The sequence below is a fragment of the Leptonychotes weddellii genome, chromosome 6, assembly GCF_054177405.1.
Source record: "Leptonychotes weddellii isolate Sample4059 chromosome 6, ASM5417740v2, whole genome shotgun sequence".
Taxonomy (NCBI): domain Eukaryota; kingdom Metazoa; phylum Chordata; class Mammalia; order Carnivora; family Phocidae; genus Leptonychotes; species Leptonychotes weddellii.
In genome coordinates this window covers 106,439,718-106,445,760 of record NC_138374.1, presented here as the reverse complement: position 1 = coordinate 106,445,760, position 6,043 = coordinate 106,439,718, and the positions used below count along the sequence as shown (strand labels likewise).

The window sequence follows — 6,043 nt, the reverse complement described above, 5'->3', positions numbered from 1 at the left end:
TGATAGTCATTATGTGGCATATGGTCAGAGCGAGGGAGTTCAGACTACAAGATTGGGATTTTTCCTAGATCTTCCCATGACAGTAAGGAGTGAGAGGAGAAGCATACAAATCCAACCTTTGTCCTCAATTTGGACAGTTGGAGGTGTTTATACTCATGTGTTTTCTCTGGGCTGTGAATCCTTCCTATCATTGTCCAAATTTTTCTTTAAAATTATCCCTTGGATCTAGAGTTTCCCATTCTGCAGAAATATAGTTCAGAACATTAAGTGACTTCCCAATGGCCAGCACCAAAGAAAAGCTCTCCATAGGAAATTTGGAGAAAATAAAGAATTTCCGCTGTGATTATATAACAAAGCCTCAGACATAAAAGGAGGCAAAATCAAAAGGGAATGGTCCCTAACAGAGAGCAGTAAAACCCTTTCCAGGAAACAAAGAGAAGGGAAGCACAAGCAAAGATGGGTTGAATGCATATCTCCTCCCTCAGGTTAGCTTACCTGGTCCAGCTCAAACCAAATCTATTTGAGGAATTCCCCATTTTAGCTTTCTCAGTGAAAGGGGACCAGGAAGATGAATGAAACAGGGTAAGTATTTAGGACTCAGTCTAGGCCCTATTCAATGATGAAGAGATACTCTAAATTTTCTAATATATGTAAAGGCAAAATGTCAGGAGAATTCTTAACTCTGATTGGGGGAGAGAAGGTTGGAAGGAATCACAGAGAGGGGAAGGAGCCATTTGAAGTTTATTTTCAGAAAATCATTATATACTTTTCATCTTAAATGCTATTCTTGCTATTTGTGAAAAATTCAAAGACCATGGATTGATAAAATATAAAGTGAAAGTCTATTCCATGCTTCTGGCCCTCCGGAGGAAACAACTGTTAATATTTTGGTATAGATCCATCCAATACTCCTGTCCTTAAAAATGTATTATTACATATGTATTAGTCTGGGTTCTCCAGGGAGATATATATCTATAACTATAGCTATAGTTCTATCTATTCTCTTTATATGTATGGGGAGAGAGTGGGGGATTATAAGGAACTGGCTCACATGATTATAAGTCCCCAGTCCCCAGATTATAGCCATTTTGGTTTTTTTTATGTCTTACAGTTGGCTATCTGGAAACCCAGGAGAGCTGATAGTGAAAGCTCCAATCCAAAAAGCTGGTAAGCTGGAGACCCAAGGAGAGCTGATGTTTCAGTTTACATTCAAAGGCAAGAAAAGCTCGAGGCTGTCAGGCAAGAAGAGTTCCCTCTTACTCAGCCTTTTTGTTTTATTCAGGTCTCCAACTGTTTAGATAAGGCTCTACTCAGTCTACCAATACAAATATTAATCTCATCCAAAAACACCCTCGTAGACAGACCCACAATAATGTTTTACCAAATATCTGGCACCCCAGGGCCCAGTCAAGTTGACCCATAAAATCACATCACATGTTTATTATGTATAATAAATGGGCTCATAAAATATAAACTGGCTTGTAATCTATGTGCATTATGGCACTGACATTAAGAACATGGGCTTCAGAGTCAGTGGGTTTAAGTTTGAGTTGTGACCTTGATGAGTCACCAAATGGCTTTGAATTTCTGTTTCCTTATTTATAATACTGATCTAATAACATGATATAACTTACAGAGTTGTGATGAGAATTAAATGAAATGTTGCAAATAAAATTGTCTATCAGAGAATAAGCCCTAATATACTGTGGATATTGTTGTATGTCAATAAATGTGGCTCCACTTTATCCATTTTTGGTAAATGCGTAGTATTCTGTTATAGGGATAAACCTTAATTTATTTAACTGACTCCTATTGATGGACATTTAGGTTATTTCTAATTGTTTTTTGTTCTAAACAACAACAAAAAGATATTCTCACCAGCTTATTTATTTAGGAGAAATTCATAAAACTAGAATGGCTAAGTCAAAAATAAACTACATATCTTTAATTTTGATTAATATTGCCACATTGTTCTCCAGAAATGTTGTACCAATTTATTCCTGGCACTCTCCGCCCCCATCCCCACATTCGGGAGCACGTCCACTTGTCCATATCCTTACCGAACTGAGCACTATCAATCATTTACATCTTTGCTGATCTGATATTTAAGAGAAGTCTCATTTGTTTTAATTTCCATTGTTTTTATAAATGGTGAACTTGAGCAAATTCACATATTTAATGCCCATTAGTATTTCTTCTTTTGACTTTTCTTATCTATAACCCCTTTCCTAGTAGATGCTAACATATTGTTTTCTTATTTTAAGTGCTCTTTAGAATCTTCAACAATGTACTAATACCTAAACTTACATGCCACTTAATATATGTCAGGTGCTGTTCTAAATGCTTTACATGTACTAATTCATTTATTCCTCAAAAACATCCTATAAAGTTGGTACTATTATTATTCCCATTTTACAGAGGAAGAAACTATGAGGCACATGCAAGTTAAGTAACTTGCCCAAGATCTTGCCGCTGATAAGTGGTAGAGTCAGTAGGAGTTGTTGGAGTTGTTGGAGTCCATGCTTTACCCATTTCCTCTACTGCCTTCCAACCCTTTGTGATATATGTTGCAAATCTTTCTTTTCCCAATTTGTATTTGTCTTTAAACTTTGTTTATAGTGCCTTTCTTCCATATAGAGGTTTTAAATTTTTATGTAGTCAAACTTCTTCTATTTTTATGATTTCTTTGCGATTTTATTCTTAAATGATGATTAGAAATTTCCCCAGAGGGGCGCCTGGGTGGCTCAGTTGTTAAGCGCCTGCCTTCGGCTCAGGTCATGGTCCCAGGGTCCTGGGATCGAGCCCCGCATCGGGCTCCCTGCTCCGCGGGAAGCCTGCTTCTCCCTCTCCCACTCCTCCTGCTTGTGTTCCCTCTCTCGCTGTGTCTCTCTCTGTCAAATAAATAAAATCTTTAAAAAAAAAAAAAAGAAATTTCCCCAGCAAAGCAGATCCCTATCTTCCATCTTAAGACAGAGAGGTAATGATGTGCAAAAGACATTCATAAAGGAGTGAAAGAGCAGGGTACTTTCAGGAAAAAGTGAGTTGGCCAGATGCATGAATTCTGGGAGACAAGATTAAAAAGGTCATTTGGAACTAGATTGTCAAGAACATAAGTATGGATCTTATCCTGAGGGCTATGGAAGTGGGAGCCAATTAACTTATGTTTTAGTTCTTCTTCTTCTTTTTTTAAAAATGATTTTATTTATTTATTTGACAGAGAGAGAGTGACAGCGCATAAGCAAGGGGAGCAGCAAAGGAGAGGGAAAAGCAGGCTCCCCACTGAGCAGGAAGCCTGACATGGGGCTCTATCCTAGGACTCTGAGATCATGACCTGAGCCAAAGGAGACACTTAACTGACTGAACCACCCAGGACACTACGTTTTTGTTCTTAATAAAAGTAAAACATACTCATATATAGAATGGCATAAAACAATATAAAAATAAATACTTTCCAATTTGAACTCCACATGCACCTAGCATATTCTCAAGAGATTTCTTTATGTTTCTGGTTTTGGTTCTTGCAATTATCACCGTAATTCTAAAGAATATACTTATAATTCTATTTTTTGATTTGTAAGTTTAGGCAACACCTATTGATTCCAAGTTATGAAAGAAGAGGAATTTAGCTTATACATACTATTTCCTACCACTTCCCCTTTTCCCTCTCCTCCTAAATATATATTCTATGCTATACCATATATAAAAATGTTATTCAATGCTATACCATATACATAAAATAAGGTATATTATATACAAACAACAAGATATAGATGAATGATATGATATATGTATACATTCTATTGTTCACTTATATCAATTAAAAATATATAAAACTTCTACTTATCTTCCATAAATTTTAAAAATAACATCTAATTCTCCATTATGTAAGATGAGAGAAATCACCATCCCTAAACCATTCTTTTTTTTTTTTTTAAAGATTTTATTTATTTATTTACTTGAGAGAGAGAGAGAGAGAAAAACAGCATGAGAGGGGAGAGGTTCAGAGGGAGAAGCAGGCTTCCCGCTGAGCCAGGAGCCCGATGTGGGACTCGATCCCAGGACTCCGGGATCATGACCTGAGCCGAAGGCAGTCGCTTAACCAACTGAGCCACCCAGGCGCCCCCCTAAACCATTCTTCATCTCTCATACCTTTGCTTTACAATTTTAGCCTCTGATGGCTATATTCTTCCTTTGATGTTGTCAAATTGATAACATTTACATTCGGTTCTGTACAGTAATGATTCCGTACTTTTTCTAATACCTTGGAACACATACTTATAATATTATGATTAAATAAATATTATTTACTGTGATCCAAATTGTATGATTAGAATTCTAAATTGGAAAATGGAATACTACGTTGCTAAATCAGTACTGACCCAAAGAGAATATTCCAAGCATCAAGGTCAAATGGATTTTCTTGTCTGAAATTCTAACAACTACTCAAAATCATGCCATATTTAATTTGTTTCATGTGTAGACCATATGGATTCCCTCCTTAGAATATCTAATTGCCTTTTTTTCTAATGAGAGAAGAAATATATGCCCTTTTCATGATAATAAGATCTTCCAGCTTTGTAGTATATTCGTTGTTGAAGGGAAAGAATTTTCTTCCTGAACATGTTCTTTAGACTTTCGTTTCTAATTTGAGTGTGTTGCTTTCTAGGCTTGCTGCCCAACTATCATCCTATGTCCTTTTCATTGTATTCATGGGTTAGGTTCATTGTTTCTTGGATCCTTAGCTTCCTCTTCCTTGGATTCTGTTCTCATTTTATTAGGCTATATCATCAAGTTAAAATTTTTTTTTAATCAAATGTGCATGAGAATAAATTTTTTGAATTCATGCATTCCTTAAATGACTTATTTTTTTAAAAAAGATTTCATTTTTTATTTGACAGAGATAGCACAATAGGCAGAGTGGCAGGCAGAGGGAGAGGGAGAAGCAGACTTCTCACTGAGCAAGGAGCCTGATGTGGGACTCGATCCCAGGACCCTGGGATCATGACCTGAGCCAAAGGCAGACTCTTAACCGACTGAGCCACCCAGGTGTCCCTTTAAATGACTTACTTTTGTCTCATTCTTGATTGAGCTTGATTTGACATAGTATTCGAACTTCATAATCATTTTTCCTCATTACTCTGTAGGCTTTGCTCCATCCTTTCCTAACCCTCACTTTGTTGTTGAGATTTCTGATGTCAGTTTGAATCTCATTTTGGGGGAGTTGATTTTTTGTTTTTGATTTACCTTTTTTCCATCTCTGGAAGCTTTAAGAATCTTCATTATTTTTCTTCTTCTGAAATTTGGTTGGATGTTTCTAGATATGGGTTTTTATTCTTTCAAGAGCTTCCTTAGCTCTTAGAGGGCTCTTTCCATCTGGAGTCCCGAGGCTTCCTTTAGATCTGAGAAGTATCTTTCCATTGTTTAACTATCTGTGCTTCGTATTCTCTTTCCTTTCCCTCTGAATTCTTATCAGCAAAACACTAGACTTCCAGGATTAATCTATGAATTTTAATTTTTTCTCATGTTTTCCATTAATTTGCTTTTTTCCTCTTCTAGCTCTTGTTTTGTTTTCTTCATATTCTGTTTTGTCTTTGTTCAAATACCTTTGTTGAAGCATATTTAACAAATAATAAATTGTATATATATTTAAGTGTATGTTTAATAAATCTTGACATAAGTATATACCCATGAAACCATCACCACAGTCAAGATAAGGGACATATCCATCACCACCAAATGTCCTTCTGTCCTTTTGTAATTTCTTCCTCCTGCTCTTCCCTAGACCATCATTCCCCTCTCCCCCAGGCAACCACTCATTTGATTTATGTCACTATAGATTATGTCATTTGCATATTTTAGACTTTTATATAAATGGAACCATACAGTATGTATCCTTTTTTGTCTCTGAATTCTTTCACTTAGCATAATTATTTCAGATTACCCGTGATGTTATGTATATCCATACTTCATTTCTTTTTAATTGCGTAGTGTTATTCCATTGCATGGTTATGCCACAGTTCGTCTATCCATTCACCTATTGATG

The 6,043-nt window shown here is 36.1% G+C and overlaps 1 long non-coding RNA gene across 1 annotated transcript; it reads left to right on the top strand.

Annotated features, from left to right (window-relative positions):
* Nucleotides 1-4,130: 4,130 nt before the first annotated feature.
* Nucleotides 4,131-5,293, top strand: LOC145722060 (uncharacterized). The gene is made up of 2 exons (XR_014146094.1): nucleotides 4,131-4,474; nucleotides 4,599-5,293. It is a non-coding gene; the product is annotated as an uncharacterized LOC145722060 (long non-coding RNA).
* The last annotated feature ends 750 nt before the right edge of the window (nucleotides 5,294-6,043 follow it).